This window comes from Ostrea edulis, chromosome 2, assembly GCF_947568905.1.
Source record: "Ostrea edulis chromosome 2, xbOstEdul1.1, whole genome shotgun sequence".
In the NCBI taxonomy this organism is placed as follows: domain Eukaryota; kingdom Metazoa; phylum Mollusca; class Bivalvia; order Ostreida; family Ostreidae; genus Ostrea; species Ostrea edulis.
This window is the reverse complement of record NC_079165.1, coordinates 47,352,098-47,374,581: the sequence shown is the minus strand read 5'-3', so window position 1 is coordinate 47,374,581 and position 22,484 is coordinate 47,352,098. Positions and strand designations below refer to the sequence as shown.

The 22,484-nt window shown below is 34.9% G+C and overlaps 1 long non-coding RNA gene across 1 annotated transcript; it reads left to right on the top strand.

The window, feature by feature from the left end:
• The first annotated feature begins 2,722 nt into the window (after positions 1 to 2,722).
• On the top strand, positions 2,723 to 21,654 carry LOC130051740 (uncharacterized). Its single transcript, XR_008799990.1, has 2 exons — positions 2,723 to 3,087; positions 21,025 to 21,654. It is a non-coding gene; the product is annotated as an uncharacterized LOC130051740 (long non-coding RNA).
• The last annotated feature ends 830 nt before the right edge of the window (positions 21,655 to 22,484 follow it).

Below are 22,484 nucleotides of genomic sequence, written 5' to 3'. Positions count from 1 at the left end.
GTGCAAATATATTACACATCTATTGCTGAACCCTATCCAGTTGAAATTTTTTTTGTGTCAATTCAAATTTTGAAAGGGTTTGACAGGGACTATATTTTGTGGTGGAAGGATTCACAAATCAAAAAGTTCTAATTCTGCATATTACAGTTTCTGTTTCATCCAATGTATCATCTATTTCTATACCACTATACGTGTATTTCAGTTTTATAATTTATGATACAGGTAGTTGAAACTTGGAACTAGTTCAAATGTAATTTATTAACTTGGTTGATATATTTTTCCAAACAGAACACCGATTCTTTAAAAAGTTTTAATTAATTTACTCGAAATTTTGTATAAAAATTCAGTATTTTCGCCAATAATTCAAAAATTTGATCTCCAATCCCCACTTTTTTTAGTTGCGTTTTAAATTGGAGGACCAGACCTTGAAAATTATGTAAAATTTTAGAAATTGACATTACTCCTAATATGTCCTTTTAAAGTCTCAATTTTGATATCGTGAAGTTTTTCGTATCTCAAGTGCAAAAAAGGTCATTATTTATTTCCTTTACTAGTATTAATTTCTTTTTTCATCTGAAGTGTTAGAGGACATGATTATGCATCTATTTTATGTAATGATTGATTTGTGTTGGTTATGTTGTGTTGACACTAACAGAAAAATCAAGTTTAATTGAATAAATTTTAAGTGCAAAAAGGTCATGTTTAGAACACTATAGCTCAATAACAAGCATTGCGACCCCAGTTTTTCTTTTTAATTTCCTAATTCTCCTTCAATGTAGAAATCAAAAGTACACTTCCCAAAAAATTGACATTACTCCAAATGTCAGGTGCGAAACTCTTTAAACGAAACGTTTACTTGTATATTCAACCTACGTAAACAAAAACATGGCACGAGCCTTCTTTACATAAGAAAGAATTGTGAGCTCTGTATCTCCCACGTACCTTGAGAACTGGTACCGTATGAATTTTACATACACAATTAATTTTTTGTTGACCATTAGAAATACGTCCATGTCAAATCGTGTCCATGTTCCATTAAATGGAATAACATTTTGTGTCTGAAATTGACTAGGCATTCCAGGGCAGAATTTCAAAGTTTGGTGGGTTTTTGGTTTTCAATGCTATAATTTCTGTGTGGAAATGTAGGAGGTGGGAGAGGCACTGTTCCCGGTTTCTACTCTGGTTGCTTAAACAATTCAATATTCTGATGAAATGTTCTTGTTCATGTTTTCAAGGATTAATTTCTAAGAAACATGTACATGTATTAAGGATGCTTGATACAAAAAATGGATCCATGGATTAATATGTGTTTTGATTTGGTTTGGTTGTAAGAAGTACAAATATAAAATTCTTATAATGAATAATGGTACCTTCACATTCACGGATTTTTCTTACGGATCCTTGCGTATTCCACAAATCCGTAAAGGTACACGGATTGTTACGATTTAGACACGGATATACTGACGAGTAATTTACGAATACTTGCGATTGACTACGAGTCTGAAATCCGTAAGGACTCGTAAGAAAAATCCGTGAGTGTGAAGGTGGTATTAATCGTAAAGTTTAATTATGTACTCGTAAAGTAATCGTGTCTATACGTAAAGCGCTCGTAATGACTCTGAACAATCCGTAAAGCGATTGTAACCCGACGTAATTTCACTTAGGCATTTGAAGTAATCCGTAAACAACTCGTAAACTATCCGTAACATATCGTAAACTAACCGCAAAGATTAGTTTTAAAAACAACAACAACTTTTTACGAGTGTTTTACGGATTCTTACGAGCGGTTTACGTGTTCTTGCGATCAGTTTACGATACTTACGGAATGTTACGGGTTATTTACGGAAAATGAAATCCGAGGACAATCGTGAATTTTGTCCAATTTTTTTTTTCTACTTTCACGGATTCTTACGAGTGTGTGCGAGTTGTGACGAGTTATTAACGGATACCGACGAGTGATTAACGAATGCTTGCGATTGACTACGAGTCGGAAATCCGTAAGGACTCGTAAGAAAAATCCGTGAGTGTTGAAGGTGGTATAAGGGACTTATAAACTTTCTATGATGTTCAAAAGTTGAAATATATTATCCTTCCCTATATAAAGCTATATAAAACAAATTTTCCCCACTGTTTTGGACTTCATTTAGAAATCGTGGGCTGGGAAGAAATTACATTACATAGGTTAATTGTATTAATTTTACGTATAAAAACATAAATTTAATTTTCATCATCTTTGAAGAAGAGTTTCTAGCAAGTGGTGTCGTTAAGGATCACTTCACTACTTGAAGATACATCTTCAAAATCTGGTCACTGTGTTAACAGGATGCTAGTTGTAAATTGCATAACGGATTCAATACGTCATATTAAGTGGACATAACACATGCTTAGAATATATTGGTGACTAAGACTACTGTGGCCCTGGGTAAATCATATTAAAATATTTTGATATTTTTATCCTTTTTATGTTTAGTGCAACATATAAAGGGGGCGAGGTTCCAGAATTTCTTTTGTGAATTAGAATACCGTAATATTGCTCCCCAAAGTCAGTTCTAAAATAACAGCACTACTGGACACTGGTAGGGACTAGACAAGCTGGACTTGAAGATAAGACAATACACAAAACAATTTCCGGTTGATAAGCAGGAGCTTAAAGCACAATTTCTCTTCGTACTCCTTCAAATACTCTTGCCGTAAAGTACACGTGGATTGTTAAGTATGTCACAGACTGTCCATGCACTTGACATTGTCAAATATAGACAGAAAAAACACAAAAGAGCTTTTGCTCTGGTATCTGGAATATTATGAAATACTCCCATTTTTGAAGTGTCATCGCAGAGAACAGGACGCGTGCTCCCCAAGATGGGGGAGTCTTACGGTATTATCAGTACTACTCAGTGTTGTATTGAGGAAGCCTCAGTAATACACGTTAAGTAGCAATTTCTGGTATTCAGATGGCCGTATTTATAATATCCACGATGAAGCGACATACCAGCAAATCTCCGGTATACGGATTCACGTTTATTTTGATACTGGGTAATTTTGGAATAAATCAGTTTTTATGGTGTGACGTGACATTCTGAGGAAATGGTGAGTAGACCAGGATCTTGTCATTTTCTATTCTTTTTTGACACATTTTCAAAGCACATGGTCATATCCACGTGTATGTAGTTGCACAATCATTCGAACTGCTCATTGAGAAGCATGTGAAGATTTTCCCGTCAATGGAAGTTTATATTCTTGTTACATTTGTTTCATTTAAAAGTATACAAGAAAGATAAAATCATGACAATGAATACATTTAATTTCAGTAAGACACAGGACACCTGTAATCTATAACCTCAGCGTAAGATGATTCTGAGCATTTAATCTCCGATTTACTATTGAAAAATAGAATATCAATTTAATTTCGCTTACGGATGTGGTATTATCTAAAATGCAACAACGAACAAATTAGTAACCCCTCGATTGATTAATACTTACAATCAGCGTTATAATCACATGTACATCGTACATTTGTATATATTTTCATTCATTCTGTCCTTGTCCTTAATATTGTTAACAATTCAAACCGAAGGTTATTTTCTCATTCTACAACGGTTATTGTAGAGATCAAAGAAACGCCGCGTCCATTATTCTCCTATACCGATTAATCAACAGATTATCGGAACAGCGATACATATTAAACTTCCACAAGAAAATAAATTTATGGGTTTAAATGAAATATATTATTAAGACCATATCAATTCCATGTCTTTGACTTGAGTAGACATTGTGTATTGCCTTAGCGGTTAAATGTAGACCTATTTTATAGGCTTTCTGCGATCCTACCTTATTTTAAACAAGATTTATGCAATTACATTGAAGGAATCGGACAGCAGTTATAAATATGCTAAACATAAGAAATTAAAAAATATATATAATTGACTGTTGTATAAATATAAATGAACAACAATACTTATGTACATACATGTAGCTACCAAGTCTTTTGTTTGAGGCTGTGAATTTGTGCACATGTTCAAATATTCTCTTATTTACATTATCATTAATATCTGGACTTAAAAACAACAACACGAATGTTGATATACTTATATCATAATCTGAGAATAAAGTTTCTTAAGAAATGAACAGCACTTGTGAGCTGTTCATGGTCAGTATGAACGGATTTGGATTTGAGGCAAATTCTGTGAATCGCGCTAGCTCAAATCCAAATCCGTTCATATTGACCACGAACAGCTCTAAAGTGCTATTCATTTTTATATTTATTTACTAAATCACCGTTTGTTTACATTGCTTCTATTTTGTTGCATAAAACGAACTCCTAGTCTCTGTCACATTCGTATTGTGACGTACGTCGACACATAGACATGACGTCACACTTCGTCTCTTGCCTTTTATCAACATTGCACGATGCACTGTATATTTTGGAGGAAGGAGACCGCAAGATTGGGATGATAATCCACATAAGTTCACAATCTTAATCCGAGGTGTGACTTTCGAGATCTTTGTAACACATGTTGTATTTTTTCAAATCATTACGCTCTCTCAGTCACGTGCTTTAAACTAGTTCATAATCCGTCATAGTCAATATGAACGGATTGTGTCGCGAGCTGAAATTGGTTGGTTCATAGAGGAAAATGTGATTTGAAATATAAATATTTAAGAAATGAACATCACTTTTGAGCTGTTCATGGTCAGTATGAACGGATTTGGATTCGAGGCAAATTCTGTGAATCGCGCTAGCGATTCACAGAGAATTTGCCTCAAATCCAAATCGGTTCATATTGACCATGAACAGCTCAAAAGTGATATTCATTTCTTATATTTATATTCATTTACTAAAACACCGTTTGTTTACATTGCTTCTATTTTGTTGCATAAAACGAACTCCTAGCTTCTGTCACAGTAGTTATTGTGACGTACGTCAACACAGACATGACGTCACATTTCGTCTCAATTTGCCTTTTATCAATATTGCAAGGTGCACTGTATTTTGGAGGTAGGAGACCGCAAGATTGGAATGATAATCCACGTAAGTTTACAATCTTAACCCAAAGGTGTGACTTGCGAGATCTTTGTAACAGATGTTCTTTAAAAAAATTCAACCATTACGCTCTCTCAGTCGCGTGCTTTAAGCTAGTTCATAATCCGTTCATAGTCAATGTGAACGGATTGTGTCGCGTGCTGAAATTGGTTGGTTCATAGAGGAAAATGCGATTTGTAATATAAATATAATGTCATGAAGTAGTTTTTCTCTGTGTTATAGACAGAATACTCAAAACAATAGGTTTGCATTCTCATTTTGCAGAATCCAAGTTCAAATTGCTTACATTATTTCTACCTTTTGTATTTCCTCACATCAATATGAAATCATTCATTATTTTTCTTACAGAAGCAGTTTTTGATCCTTGGTATGAATATTGAAAATGTCCAACTTTCTGTTTTTACGTACACTTCGTGTTTTGCAACAATAAAACCGATACCAGATAGTTTTTTGCATTGTCACAAAAAATAATTTTGAATGTTGAAAACAAATTTATAAATGACTAAAGGATATTTGACATTCAACTAAAAAGCAATCATATGAGTTCCGATATCGACACACGTGTAATTAAACATGGCGACGTACAGAGAAGATCCGATAATCAAATCGCATTGACATAATCCGTCAACATCAAACTAAATACTTGAAGTATCTTTCAACTATCAAAACCTTACAATCTCCCCCTTTTCATCAGTACCTCCTCCCCATGTATTCCGTTTTGGAAGCTGGTATGACGTTACCAAGTGACCTAATTTGTAGCTGTTTAGAGAAAGGATCCGCTGTATATTTCTGAGTCGTAGTAGTATAGAAATAAAATTCTTGTTTTCGTGAATGATGCTAGATAAATGGGTAAAATGGTGATTTTTTCATTATGGTTTCATTTTTGCGCAAGGATTTTTGAAGACGCGGTATTTTCAAAGTTTTGTATTATGCGGTCACAGTAAATAATGTCAAAAAACAATGCTTGTTTTTCAAATGCAAAATAAGAAAACAAAATGCAATTAACATAAATACATACCATTGTATGTAACAATGTAAATACAATAGAAAATGTAAATATAAGAATATGTGAATATATGAGATACTTTTACACAAAAGAGGAGAAAATTATCTTCATTCCTTATAATTATATGCCCAGAAAACAAATTACAAGCTTTAATTTATACAAATATGAACAATCACTGCGCAAGGATTCACTTGACAACCATCGACGATATAATCGGAGTGTATTATTTAAAAGTGGAATTTCAAACAAATCTTACACGTGTAAGCCAAATGTTTAATTCGCAGCACCTTTAAGTCACATTGACAGCAAGTACGAAAAATATGTTTCCTTTTGACATCATTCAAAAAATTTCTTCAAATAGACCTACATGTAGCTTTCATTAAGGTAGTGATTGCATGGGTCACTGAAAATTAATGGATGTACAGTGTTTGGTTTTTTTTTTTTTTTAGTTTTTTTTTATATACATATTTTGTAGTTGACAGTATTTGTAACTCATTATAAAAGTATCATATACAGGTATGGTTTTCACGAAAATTGTGAAGCTACGGTTGTCATAGTAACCCCTCTTGTAGACTTTCCGTAATAAATGGTACAGGTATTTCAGATGGTGTTTAAAATTTATACAAAGAGTAAGTGATACAAATTTTATATCAAATTGAAGTTAAAACTTTAATTAATATATAATTTGCATTAAGATGTCCATTTACTTCCATATGAAGTAAGCACGGCTGCTTATGAGTAGTTTTGCTTTTATTTAAAAGGCAATTATTTACAACAGCAGGCATATTTTCACCCCATGCGATATAAATAACTAATGATTGATTGATTGTTTGATGTTTTCCACCACACTTAACAATTTTCCAGTTATATGGTGGCGCCCAGTTTTTATTGGTGGAAGAGAGAACCCAGATACAATGTACATGGGTGGTCTCCACCGACCTTCCGAAAGTAAACTGGGAAACTTTCTCAATTAACGGCGCGAGCGGGATACGAACCCACGACGACAGAGGTGAGAGGCCGTGTGATATTGAGCGCGATGCTCTAACCACTCGGCCATGAATTCTTGTTATTTTACCTATGTTCTAGCATATGTTACATTACCTGCAACATTATTCTTGACATGATAGACGATAGGATAGGATACACGTATGATACGATAGGATACATGCACGATGCAATAAGATAAATGGTAAACCTGATAAACGCAAAACACGAAAAACGATTTTCACGATTAACGCAAAACCTGATAAACGATCTTCACCATAGACCTGATAAACCCAAAACACTCCTCTTCCAACAGTCTCGTTTAAAGCCAGCATTTCGCAAATTCTAGATCTAGTTTTCCAATTCAACCTATCATTGGGTCAAATGCTGTCTTGACGTGTTTCATACCGATTGCTAAGCCGTTCTTGGCTTACTGATTTTGACTACGGATAAATCAGTTTACCTGACCAAGGTATAGGGCTCACGGCGGGTGTGACCGGTTGACAGGGGATGCTTACTCCTCCTAGGCACCTATTCCCACCTCTGGTATATCCAGGGGTCCATGTTCGCCCAATTGTCATATAGGAGTTAGGAGATTGATCACTGTTCGCGTTATCTTCACCTTTCACGATAAACGGGAAACCTGATAGAAATGTTGTAAATTTAGAAGCAATTTAGACAGATTAAAGGATTTCAATATTTATTATATACTTAACACGTTTATCCAAAAGAAATTTGTAAATGGAAGTTAATGCATGTGTGTGCCTAAATATTGACAATACTTTATTCTGTAATTGCTGTAATAAACGGTGTATTTTTCCAAGATCAATAATTGTTTCTTCTGTCGCAACTGAGAATTGTAATTGAATATGAGCATTGATTGACTTCAACATGAACGTTTTACAAGTAGAATAAAAATTCTTCATCGCACACGTAAGCATATAAACATTATCAAATAAAATTATCACCAGTGGAAATACCGTAAGTTGGAAACGCATTCATTGATCTGAAGACAAACTGATATTTTATTTGTTAACGCATTTACTAGATAAAACTCCCCGCAGGCGTAGGAAATTGACTTTGAGGAATTTATACAGGAAGTTTTCAAGTTCAGACAAAACATGCAGACAACAATCACTACAGTGAAAACTGGAGCATTCATCCGTTTTGGTTTTAGAATGCTGAATTCTTTTTTTAACTTTAAATTCTGTTGACTGCGTATATGTAGGTGTTGGAACCGAAGTGTGTATGATAAAGCCCCTACCCCTTTTGCAAAACGTATATTAATCAACGACTTGGCCACTTTTCCATGCTCCTTCAAATGTACAGTCTTTCCCCGATTCCTAAAAATAGCTTCTTTAACAAAACGAATAAAGCTATCGGAAAGTATCGTACTTTTTCATTAGATTTTAAAATATACGACCCCAATAGTTTCCGAAGCTACACGATAACGATTTTCACGATAAACGGAAAATCTTATACACGCAAAACACGATAGAAAACGGAAAACCTGATAAACGCAAAACACGATATGATAGGATACATCAATAACGTTGCGAGTACTGTAGTAGGAGTATTTCCTGAAAGTATCAATATTGGTTTTCAGGGTTACTATGGGGCTATGAGCACTATAGTTAAACCCCCTTTTTCATATAAATGCTGCAGGTGATAATATAGATAAATATGTATCTTACATGTATTGGTTTAACTCGTATTAAAACTATTAAAAAAAAATTGATATTTACTATTCAAATTATTCCACATGCATAGAATGACTGCCGCGGTGGAGAGCGTTCGCCCCGCATGCGGAAGGCCGGGGTTCGAATCCCGCCCGCGCCAGACCTAAGTCGTTAAAACAGGTAGTGACAGTTCCATCGCCAAACGCTCGGCATCAGGTGTGAATGTCACGGGTCCTCGGAGATGACCTTAAAATCGAATGACCCGTGTGACAGTAGCTGTGGCACGCTAAAGAACCCTCCCTGCTCAATGACCGTAAGCGCCGAGCATAGACCTAAATTTGAAGCCCTTCACCGATCTTGGTGACGTCTTCATATGAGTGAAAAATTCTCGAACGAGACGTTAAACACGATACAATCAGTCAATCAATTGTACTGTTGCTTTGGAGATGTAATTATTACTTTCTGTTTGAAATTGCTTTTATATTCATGCTCTGTAAATGTACATGTATGTTAAAAACGCGGGAAAGGTAACGCAGCCGATGTAAACTGTACATTGTGACGTCATATTACCTGTGATATTTTTTCCTTATCAAACCAAGCGATTATTACCAACAACAAAACTTTGTTATTTTTGATATCATAAGAATTAACTGAACTTATTGAGAAAAAGATATGAACAGCAAGTGCTAAGAATTATTGAATATTTTTTGCTCAAAATGATGCGTTTACATAACCCGTGTTTCCTCGGCCTACGGCTTCCCTTGGATATTAAGCCTATATATCCAGCATTTTAGATTATGTGCACTAGGGCCTAACACTTTATACATGTTATGAAAACTATTTAAGAAATGGACAGCGATTCACAGAGAATTTGCCACGAATACAAATCCGTTCACATTGACCATGAACAGCTCAAAAGTGCTGTTCAATTCTTATATTTATATTCATTTACTAAAACACCATTTCTTTACATTGCTTTTATTTTGCATAAAACGAACTCCTAGTCTCAATCTCTACCCCGAGTTATCGTTCCCGTTACGCTCCACTAATACCTCTGTCAACGTCTAAAAAAGAGACACGTGACCTTTGTCACATGTTGTTCAAAATGGCTTACAAGCAGATCGCCTTTATGTTTCTCTATGTGGGTCAAAGCTGCAACTTGTTTTTCTTTAAGAACCAAACCCTGATGATATTTGTCAGCGATTCTTTTCAATTCTTCCGCGTCCTCCATATGTGTTTACATTAGTAATGCAATATTCTGTCGAAATATAATCCCTTGTAAAATACGGTGAAACAAATATATCTTTTTTTAATTTTCACATCTAAACTATTTTGTAAGTTTTAAAGCTTAAAAATAAAACTGATAATTGATTTATTCATGATTCATTATGTAAATGTAAGTTTTGCCAAGAATCTTGTCATTTAGACGTTGACAGAGGTGTTGTAGCGCAGCGTAATACGCCCTCTGGTGAGAGATTGTCCTAGTCTCTGTCACAGTCGTAATTGTGACGTACGTCGACACATAGACATGACGTCACACTTCGTCTCACCCTGCCATTTATCAACATTGCAAGGTGCACTGTATTTTGGAGGTAGGAGACCGCAAGATTGGGATGATAATCCACGTAAGTTTACAATCTTAATCCAAAGATGTGACTTGCGATTGATTGATTGAATATTGTTTAACGTCCCTCTCGAGAATATTTCACTCATATGGAGACGTCACCAATGCCGGTGAAGGGCTGCAAAACTTTGCCCTATGCTCGGCGCCTATGGCCTTGGAGCAGGGAGGGATCTTTATCGTGCCACACTTGTTGTGACACGGGACCTCGGTTTTTGCGGTCTCATCCGAAGGACCGCCCTCATTTAGTCGCCTTCTACGACAAGCACGGGGTACTGAGGACCTATTCTAGCCCGGATCCACACGGGTGACTTGCGATATCTTTGTAACAGATGTTGTATTTTTTCAAATCATTACGCTCTCTCAGTCGCGTGCTTTAAACTAGTTCATAATCCGTTCATAGTCAATATGAACGGACTGTCGCGCGCTGTTCAAAACTGGTTGGTTCATAGATGAAAATTCGATTTGTAATATAATTATAACACTATATATTATGATTTTAATATGCCTAGTGGTTTGAGCTTTGTAAGCCTGAAAATTAACAGGGGAGGGGGTTACATGGAGACTTAAACTATGACTAAATATTATTTAAAAGATAACAATGTAAGGGATTTTTCCAATTGTATTTTATTTTTACTTGTATATTTTTGAACATATTTTCACTTTACCTTGTGTATGATTATATCTGACAAGTCTTTGTTTACATCGCTGTCATAACTGATGCCCAAACGCGTGATCTATTACGGAATCAGAAACGAAAATAGTCTCTCTTTAGAAACTACGTGATGCCTTGCAATCACTACCTTTTAAAATAGCAATCTCTACCCAGAGTTGTCATTCCTTGCTCTCATTTCCACCTCTGTCAACGTCTGAAGGGTTTTACAAGATTTTTGTAAAATGGCACGTATGCTCAAATAAAGTATGGTTTTGACTTCAGTTACAAAAATATACGTAAATAAATAAATACTGAGCAGATATCAAGTCTTTTTGTGACACAAGAAGCATTGATTTGAGTTGAAACGTGGATATTGGGTTGTTCTATTGCACCAGACCGAAACATTGGTACATGAAGAATATATAGTAAAGGGGGAAAATCTACAAATAGTTTCCTGTCCTACATTTTCCCAATATTTTATAAAGTAGTTCTTAGTTTTATTAGCCGTAAAAAAAAAAAATGGATTTACATGTAAAATAACATTGCTTATTTTGAGACGTTAACAGAGGTATAAGTGAGTGTAAGGAACGATAACTCTGGGTAGAGATTGTTAAAATAGGTCTCGAGTTCAATCCCGGGTAGGGGCGGATGTGGGTATCCAAATAAAGTGAAATTTTCTATGCTTTATATTAAATATTTCTTCACTTATCTCCCTCACGCATAGCTCTTATCCTTAGACTAATTTGACTCCACTTTTTTGGCACACTGTTTTCCCCTATAATAGCTCTAAAACTCCATTGTTATTTCGGATTTCAAACATTTCGGTTGAGCATTACTGAAGAGACATTATTTGTCGAAATGCGCATCTGGTGCATCAAAATTGGTACCGTATAAGTTTTACATTATGACCCCTGGGTGGAGGCCTCTGCTGGTGGACTGTTAGTCCCCGAGGGTCTCTACAGCCGAGTAGCTAAGTACTTCGTTACTAGCTTGAAAATACGGATGTATATTTAATTGCTGTTATAAAATTTAGAAATTCTTTTCAAAATTTCGAATTTGACTCCCATTTTTTTTTTTTTTTTTTTTTTTTTTTTTGCTGCACACTGCTTTTCCCTATAATAGCTCTAAAACTCCATTGTTATTTCGGATTTCAAACATTTCGGTTGAGCATTACTGAAGAGACATTATTTGTCGAAATGCGCATCTGGTGCATCAAAATTGGTACCGTATAAGTTTTACATTAGGACAGTTATGTTCATTTAAGAGTTCATTGCTATTTCCGTGATTTAAATAAAATATTTCAAATGCAATGTGTATCTGGTATGATCCTCTTAAATGTGCGTTAAATAACTGAGAGAGAGTGGGGGTAGAGAGGTTTTTTATGTTTTCTATCGATAGAAAATATACAAAGAGTTGAATATAAATCAATTCAAACCACAAACCGTGGGAGATTATATTTATCGCATGTTACCCCCACCGGCCCCGGCTGTTCATTTACGTTACGGTATTGTTGGGAATTTTGCTTCCTGACATTTTGTCAACAAATTACATATATGGACATAAAATTGACGTTTGTTTGTGCCTTCACAATCGGCGTAGGAAAACATAGTATAATAATAAAAAAAATACATGATTGTATGTAATGGGATGGGTGATATCCACTGGATAAAGGAGTAAACAGTAAACATGTGATTGATTTTATATATATTCGAATTATCTTACGGGAAGGATGTAATGAATGAAAATGATCTGATTTTTAAAAAAAGTTTCATATGATTCATTATTAAAGATATACATCCATTTTACCTATTTCGATGACATTTACATGATTACTGTATGAGATATTAATTTAAATCTTAATATTTATGTTCATTCCGGGTTGTTTTTTCCTTAACTTTAACTTTCCTTTCCTTTACTATCAAATATGCCATGTAAAACCTTTTTAATTCTGAATCGTGATTGAAATGCTGGAATGTGTTTAAAAAATGAAGATAAAAGTCTGAAAGTGAAAAAAGGAGCGACCTACAATCGAATTAATGAAAATTGTGTAAATGTTTCACCAAGATGAATTATTTACGTCCATACAATAATGTTTCAGTCATTATTTCTATATAAACAAAAGAAATTCTAATGTCAAAATTGCACGATGTATGACTTTTAATATGTCGATGGTGATTTTTATGTATTGTAAATATGTTCTAGTCAATTTGGTACCTTTCGGCAAATACGAGTTTGACTTTGGTAGGTAATGTCTGTTTTATAGTATGTTTTACGTTGTGACCGTTGAGAAGGACGAAGACCCGTAACAATTAGGAACAAGACTTTTTTTTTATAGGTCACCTGAGTAAACTCAGGTGACCTATTGCATTACGCAACTTCCGAGATATCAGCTCTTCAGTGATGGAGGTACGTTCAGTGTTCTGTTGAAGCTTGGGTGGGTAGAAGATGTATACATATACTATAGACTAGTTATGTAAATACGGATAAAAGTAATGAAAGTGTAAATTTTGTTTATATCTGACAGCAGTTGGTATACGTTAAACTGACCACATCAAGAACAATATTTGGTTGAATTAGGCCATTATTTAAATTAAATATGAAATTATTTTTTATTTCCTCCTCTGCACGAGTGATATTTTAATCAAAAAAAGATGGTGATTATCGATTTTTGTTTGAGCTATTTTATTATTAAATACTAATGAACTTACTAATATTGTGTGTCCCTGTAGTTTGGGTGGTTGCATGATGTCTGATAATCGGCCTTTAGGCAATATATGAAGGCAGCTATAAGCATTTGTACCCACCGTGTGTGGACGATTGTATTTTTTGCGTCTCACTGTGCGTAAGAGTTCCACAAAGGGAAAGAACTATTGGGCAACTCGGAAATTGCGTATTGTTTGTCGTCCGTCGTGCGTTAACAATTGCACATTTTTAACTTCTTAATAAATTCTTAATTCTTTTTTTTCCACCTTTTCCTTTTATATCGTATTCATGTTTAGATACTAATTTTTATGTTTGTGTAGATGTTTTAATGCAGGACCACAATGGGGAAACTAGCTATATGCTAATTTGTGTAATCCTGGATAAATAAAGACTCTTATTATTATTATTATTATAACTACCATTCCAATTCTTTTCAAATTTAGTATGAAACATCATTTGGACAAGGGGGACATAAATTGTAAATTTCAGGACTCCAGCACCCCTGTGGCCCAAGGGGTGGGGCAAAAACTGACCAATTTTAAAAAATCTTCTCAAGAACCACACACATGTGTGTGTGTGTGTATATATATATATATATATATAAACTAAATGCATAATGATGTGGAGCAGGAAGGCCTCTACGAAAATTGTAAATTTCATGATCCTCGGGGTAGGGGTTCTGACCCCAGGACGGGGCCAAACTTGTTATATATTGTTTATGTGTAAAACACTCAAATAACATTTTCTTTAGTGCTTTTGATACTAAATTGAAACTAAATGGATAGAGCAGGTAGTCTTTTACCAAAATTGTAAATTTGATTTTCCCCAGAGTAGGGTTTTGACCCCAGGTTGGGGCCAAACTTAGTATATAGTATTTATGTGTAAGTTTGCTGATACTGTATAAAATCTAAATGCATACTTAGAAATAGCAGAAAGGGATGTACAAAAAATGGTGAATTTCACAACCCAGGGTTATGACTTTAGGATGAGTCCAAATTAGTCATATCTTTTGATGTTTTAATGTTAATACACCTATTATTTAAAGCCTTTCATCGGTGTATGCACTTTTGAGGGCAGTGAAGTTTTAAGAATACATCTTGTTTTATACTGTTGCTGAACATTAGAATTTAGCATAGATATTCAGAACAGGAATTTTTTTCCTGATTTCATAGCCCATGGAAGTAGTGATACTTTTTCACTAGTATCCAGGTGATCGATAAGGCATGTGGGCCTCTTGTTGAAAAAACAAACCCACCGTCTATTCAGTTAATGCGGGAAATATAACGTGGGGTCGAGGTAATAGTGCATTGTGACGTCATTATTAGCTGCGATGTTTTTTTTTTTTCTTTCAACAACAAATACGTACGAAGCTAAGAGAAAGCTCTTTCTAAACCAGTTATTTGTTTTATATACGGGGTTGTCAAAAAAGTATACCGCAGTGACGGCGACATTTTTCCGGAAGCATTATGGTTAGTCCCCATCGATTTTCAGCTGATGAAGAGCAAATCACGTGACTCATTTTTGTAACCATTGGAGCGATCATGTCGCTTCGCTCGTTATTATTAGAAATATGAAGCGAATGTTATTTTCTTATATACTTTCATTTTTGCACAGGAATTATCGAAATACTAACAACTGGGACACAACCAGATGGCGTTTTTTCAACGTAATTGATTATGGCGTCATGATGGAAAGTCTAATCCGTAACCGCAAATATGTAAATCTACTTATTATATACTTTCAATTTCATCTCTTCTTTTTTCTTTAAAAGTTTGCGGGCATATATCACACGATACATGTATATGCCCGGAAACATTCCGGCTCGCAAACATTACGTCACAATCAAATTTCTACGCCGTTAATTTTCAAATTTTTCGTGTTTTTCATCTTTTACTCAGTTAAACTGATAAAGTTATTGTTAAAATTAAAATTATTTGTTAGTCCGTCTACGCTCCAAAAAACTCGGTCGTCATATTTTCCCATACAAAGTCTATAACCAAACTTCCGTCAGAGTTCGTTTGCTCACAAACCAATCTCTTCCAGTTAGGCATTATGGGATAGCGAATTCTTAGGCCGCGTATACTGTGTGACGTCACTGTAGAATGACGAAAAAACATAACGTCAAACGTGAACAGTTCAGAACAAGAACGTAAACATTTTAAAACACTATAATTTGAACAAAGTATCCCTACCTTTTAATGATCTTTTGATAATTTCGTGTTTAAAATAAAATCCATACTTTTATATTAATGCTCTTAATGTCAATATTTTCAAGCTTTTAACTACGAACTACTTCTTTATTGTTATTTGCCCGCGTGATAATCGCGGACTCATAATATACAAATCTGTATATTGTGCTGCGTCACATAGGAGAGGTCTGTACGTAGGTGACGTAATGAGGCCTCGACGTGGAGTTTGAGTCTATAACCTATAAATATGTACGCCATCAAAGTCAGTTGCTATGTATACACAAATGTAACTGTGACGTCACATTCGTGCGTTACAATATGAAACGCGAGCTTTCAAATGTATCTAAGATGTCATAGATATTATCTAAGGTAATTTACCACTATGAATTTCCACTTATATGTTTATGTATTATAATGAATGAAGCGTAAATGATACCAAAACTTTGAGGTGAAAATCTAAATAACACATTATACAGGGCTTTTAACCTCATCCACGGGCGCGCTTCTGCCGAAGAAATGCAATTCTTGCGCCGATCCACGTCCGAGTCTTCTTACCGGTTACGGAAAAGGACGAGCGTGTGATCCGATTGAACAGTATTATATCCGGATTCATAACGCTGGTTCGTAAAAACTATATGAATTCGTTTTCACAGTCTAATAATTATGTATGTCAATCACATGGATTCATGCGCCACGTAAACAAAATATGACATCCTTTGAAATTGGCGACTCTGTTAGAATTAACGATAAAGGACATGGACTTGTAACCAAAGTTCCTCCAAGGAAAGTTTGTATTTATGAAGTGAAAATAAGCGGCATTGACTTTAAAACAGGAATTTCAAGCGACAGGCAAAGTTTAATTCCCCAAACCGTGACGGAGCAGATGAAGTCAAACAATAACAAAGTGAAAAACACAAATTGCGCGTGCTGACATACAGTGTAGATACAAAATTCTCAAACTAGTTTTACTACAAACGCTATTCAAGTCTACCATAATTATTCCCGTTCCCTTTGTTGTTGTAATATAATGATATCACTTAATAGTAAGATTTGTGATGAAAATATCAATTTAGCTATCACGTTGACTTGTTATCTTTTAATCTTAATTTCTTGCGCTCAAGGACATTTTTCAGACGATGCATTGAGGCTGGCTAACCTCAAAATGAAAACAATCAAATGAAATGGAAAGTGTTTATTGATAGTTGTGTGATAAATAGAAACTTACACTCGTGCTTATGGATGCATATGAAATTTATAAAATGAGTTGCTGGGTTTAAATACTTCCATCGCCAAGGCTCGGGAAATATTAAAACCGGCAACTCATTTCATAAATTTCATATGCCATAAGCACTCCTTCAGGATCCTCATTGAGTCTCATGCATTTTCCTTAACCTCTACGTCAAGGTAAATGTAGTTTATTGTGACGTCTTAATACGTCCAAGTCATACTTCGTAAGGCCCAAAAGGAATATATTTAAAAAAAAAATATTTATATTACAAATCGCATTTTCCTCTATGAACCAACCAATTTCAGCGCGCGACACTGCGGTATGCTATGAACGGATTATGAACTAGCTTAAAGCACGCGACTGAGCGAGAGTAATGATTTGAAAAAATACAACATGTGTTACAAAGATCTCGCAAAGTCACACACTGGATTAAAATTGTGAACTTGTGTGGATTATAATCCCAATCTTGTGGTCTCCTACATGTAGCTCCAAAATACAGTGCACCGTGCAATGGCAGGGTAAAGTTTGACGTCATGTCTATGTTTTGACGTACGTCACAATACGACTGGATCTTAGGAGTTCGTTTTATGCAACAAAATATTCCCTGACTTATACAAACAATATAAACAAATGATGATTTAGTAAATGAATATCAAGTTAAGAAATGAACGGCACTTTTGAGCTGTTCATATTGACCATAACAGCTCAAAAGTGCTGTTCATTTCTTAAATACTCAGGTTTCTGATACACAGTTAAATCACCAGATTTTGGTTGATACACATATAATGTAAGCAATCAGCACTAGGCTGAGCAGGGGAAAAAGGAAACATAAAAAATGGTTATTATATCACTTTAATTATTTTGCTTGTTAATTCTAACACATGCATAGCGCGGAGCTACCGTTAGGGCGAGCTCAGATTCACATGAATTAGCAAATTCCAGTTGCAAATACATTTCTGTATACTTGCTTTGTTTTGGTATAATAAACAATTGTTGTCCTTGGGGGATGTAATCTTTCTTGGGGGTGAATCTATCTTCATATCACCCTTACTATCATGCAATGCATGATATAAACATTCTTTGGAAAATGCATATTAGTAAAGACTTTTTCTACAGATTAGAATACGAGAGGACAACTACCCAACAACTTAGAAAGATTACAATTATGCCTTCATCAACAAAACTCTTGACAATAAGCTATATTTAATGATTTTCCCCACTGTTGCAATATAATCAAACTGATAAGTACTACGCACACATTTTGCGATTTCATTCACAATTAAAGTTTATTTCAAATTACACGACTTGGTAGAATTTTGATCTATAAGATATGTACTAGTATGTGCACAATGTATATCGTTAGCAAATTTATGCAAGCTAACTTGTCTTGTTAGTATATTTTTATGCCCCCCGAGATCGAAGATCGGGGAGTATATTGTTTTTGTCCTGTCTGTCATTCTGTAATTCTCTCTGAAACTTTAACCTTGCAAATAACTTTTGAACAGTAAGTGATAGAGCTTTGATATTTCACATGAGTATTCCTTGTGACAAGACCTTTCCGTGGGTACCAAAAATTTTGACCCCGTGACCTTGGAGTTTGACCTACTTTTTGAAAACTTTAACCTGGCAAATAACTTTTAAACAGTAAGTGATAGAGCTTTGATATTTCACATGAGTATTCCTTGTGATATGACCTTTCCGGGGGGTATCAACATATTTTACCCCTTGACCTTGGAGTTTGACCTACTTTTTGAAAACTTTAACCTTTGCGGGGAAACCAACATTTTTATACGCCCGTCTTAAGACGGGACGTATTATGGTATGGCGTTCATGTCCGTCCGTCTGTTAGCTTTTTCGTGTCCGACCCGTAACTTAAATACTACAAGGCCTAGAATCATCAAACTTTGTCTGTAGATACATCTTGGGTAGAAGGTGTGTCGCACATTAAAACCAGGTGACTGTGACTTTTCATTAAGAAGATATCCGTCTGTTAGCTTTTTCGTGTCCGACCCGTAACTTAAATACTACAAGGCCTAGAATCATCAAACTTTGTAGATACATCTTGGGTAGAAGGTGTGTCGCACATTAAAACCAGGTCACTGTGACTTTTCATTAAGATATGGCCATATTTGGCAAAAACTTGTCCGGCTCATAACTTGAAAACTATTAGACCTAGAATCACCAAAATTGGTCAACTAATGCATCTTAGGTAGAAGGTGTGTCGCATCCTACTTTAAGGTCACTGTGATATTTAATTAAGGTTATATAAAAAAAATGTTTTAATGGGTACAATCTATACTGTTAACAATATGTGACGGGCGTATCATGTGCCGTGGCGGTGCACTTTATTTTACCCTGTGACCTTGATCTTGGAGTATGACCTACTTTTTAAAAACTTTAATCTTGCTGATAACTTTTGAACAGTAAGTGATAGAGCTTTTATATTTCACATGAGTATTCCTTGTGACAAGACCTTTCCGTGGGTACCAACATTTTTGACCCTGTGACGTTGACCTTGGAGTTTGACTTACTTTTTGAAAACTCTAACCTTGCCAATAACTTTTGAACAGTAAGTGATAGAGCTTTGATATTTCACATGAGTATTCCTTGTTACAAGACCTTTTGACCTTGACATTTGACCTACTTTTTTTTTTTTTTTTTTTTTTTTACATTGGTCATAACTTCTAAATGGTAAACATTCGAGTTTTTATATTGTACATGAGTATTTCTTTTGACAAGATCTTTCTACTGGTACCAATATATATGCCCTTGTGACCTTGGCCATTATCGGGGGCATTTGTGTTTCACAAACACATCTTGTTTAAACCAAATATAAGTGAAGGCTTGGAACTTTTTATCAAACACTTTCGATGATACATGTATGACCCCGTTTAATTTATAGTTAGATTGAAAGTTTTCCTTGAAAGTTTTAATCCGCCACAACGTCTTTTAAAATATGTCTTATTACTAGGAGAGAAAAACATCCTCAAATTACATATACTATATTCATATTCTAATCTGTATTCAATTGATTATGAGACTTCCATTAGCAATAAGTGATTGAGGTACATGCCTCAGTGAATATCGTCATATGTGTATAGGAACAAATTGATTACCTCTAAAACCTGGAATACGTAACAAACCTTCTGGCCTGGAGATTATAAAACTTTTGTGAGCACGTTTTCATACTCAAATCCGTGCTCTAAATCGTACTCATACTCAAAATTGAAGGTTATAAAACCTTTATCAAATCATTTTCATACTCAAATAGAGTACATGCTCAAAATTTTCGAGTATGTTTCGAAACTTGTTCAGAGTTGTACTCAAAACAAACATGGCTGAATTTGAGTACGAGTACGGTAAAAGTTTTATAATCTCCAGGCCTGATCTTATCATCATTAACCAGAATTTTGATGAATGAAAGGTGAAGATAACAAATAGTGATCAATCTCATAACTCCTATAATGAATACAAAATATCTAGTGCCTTAAAGGAGAAGGCGTATAAAGGCGCTGCCTAATCCTTATTATGTTATACATAATCAAATACTGTTTAAAAATAAAACAATGCAAAATAAAGAGTTGGGCAAACATGGACCCCTGGATATACCAGAAGTGGAATCAGTTGCCCAGGAAGAGTAAACATCCACTGTCGACCGGTCACACCCGCCATGATCCCTATCTTTTGATCAGGTAAACGGAGTATTCCGTAGTTAACATCAGTGTGCCAAGAACGGCCCAGTCGGTATGAAACACGTCAGACAGCACCTGACCCAAAGATAGAATATCTTTAAACAATCCTGTCGTAGTAAAGTTTAAAAACTATCTGCCCCTTCTGAATTTGTGGCATTTTGCTATACAAAATGTAGCAAATTCTTAACATTCCATTTTGATCATAATTATATCTTTTATCTTTCAGGCATTGGCCCATTTGGTGTGTGTTTTTCTATTGTTTATGGGACTTCCATTGGCACTAAGTGACTGCGATACTTGCCGTAGAGAATATCGTCATATGTGTGTGGAAACATACTGCTACCGATACAGATCCTCAAGGCCTTTCGACATTCGATACATTTATCGATGCTCAAGAATCTGTTCCAAGAAAAGGGATACTTGTGTTCATCTTTGCCCAAGTGGAATGCGATAGCCAATATCGTAAGGATGGAGTGTTCCTGCAGAAATTGACTGCGTTTTTTAAAAAAAAAAATGAATGCGACAATACATTTAATTTGGCAGCGACCAAAAAATACTGTTTTATCCGAACAACTGGATTATTTGACGTCGATCTCATTTCATGTTGTACATATTTCCGATAGTAGTCTTCATTTTTCATTTGACCGAAATTTCCTTTCTGTTCGCAGTAAAACCGGATTTGTTAGGGATTTGGTTATGTCACTGCGAGCATGACCGGATATCCATTCCTATTTATTGACTACTCACAACTCATTTATTGACTGCTCACAACTCATTTATTGACCAAACCACTGCCATAGTTTATGTCACGTGTGTTTTTGACACGAATTTTAATAAACAATATATAACAAAAAAATAAGGTGTGTATAGTCTCTTTTATCATAGTCTATTTTATCGGAGTAAAAAAAAAACAACCTCTGAACACTTTAACACTTTATTGAAGAATTTCTACAGTGTTATAATATATATATATATATATATATATATATATATATATATATATATATGCATGCAAAGTGAAGATAACGAACAGTGATCAATCTCATAATTCCTACAAGCAATACAAAATAGATAGTTGGGGAAACACGGACCCCTGGACACACCAGAGGTGAGATCAGGTGCCTAAGAGGAGTAAGCATCCCCTGTTGACCGGTCACACCCGCCGTGAGCCCCATATCCTGATCAGGTAAACGGAGTTATCCGCAGTCAATGTATATATATATATATATATATATATAGTGTGTGTGTGTGTGTGTGTGTGTGTGTGTGTGTGTGTGTGTGTGTGTGTGTGTGAAAAATTGCCTCCGTGTCCGGTAATCAATAGGTAAAAAAATTAATTAAAAATGACAACACGTTGTAAAACGTAAGCGCTTTCATTATAAAAAAAATTCCAGACGTTTTACATTATGAAATCAAATTATGTTGTTATGACTATAACAATATAATAACGTCATAATACAGAGGGAGTCATTTGAAGCGTATTGTTGTGATGCAATAGAAAGAATTTACATTTAAGTGTAGGTCTAAATGACCGATTGAAATATTTTTATTTTTCTCTCCTTTCCACTTAATTGTCTGTGAAAAGTCTATAAAATTGAAAAACGTTCAATGTCCATTTCCACACACATCTAAATGTTCACTCAGTTTTATTTTACGGTATTCCGGTACTTGAATGTGTTGCTTATG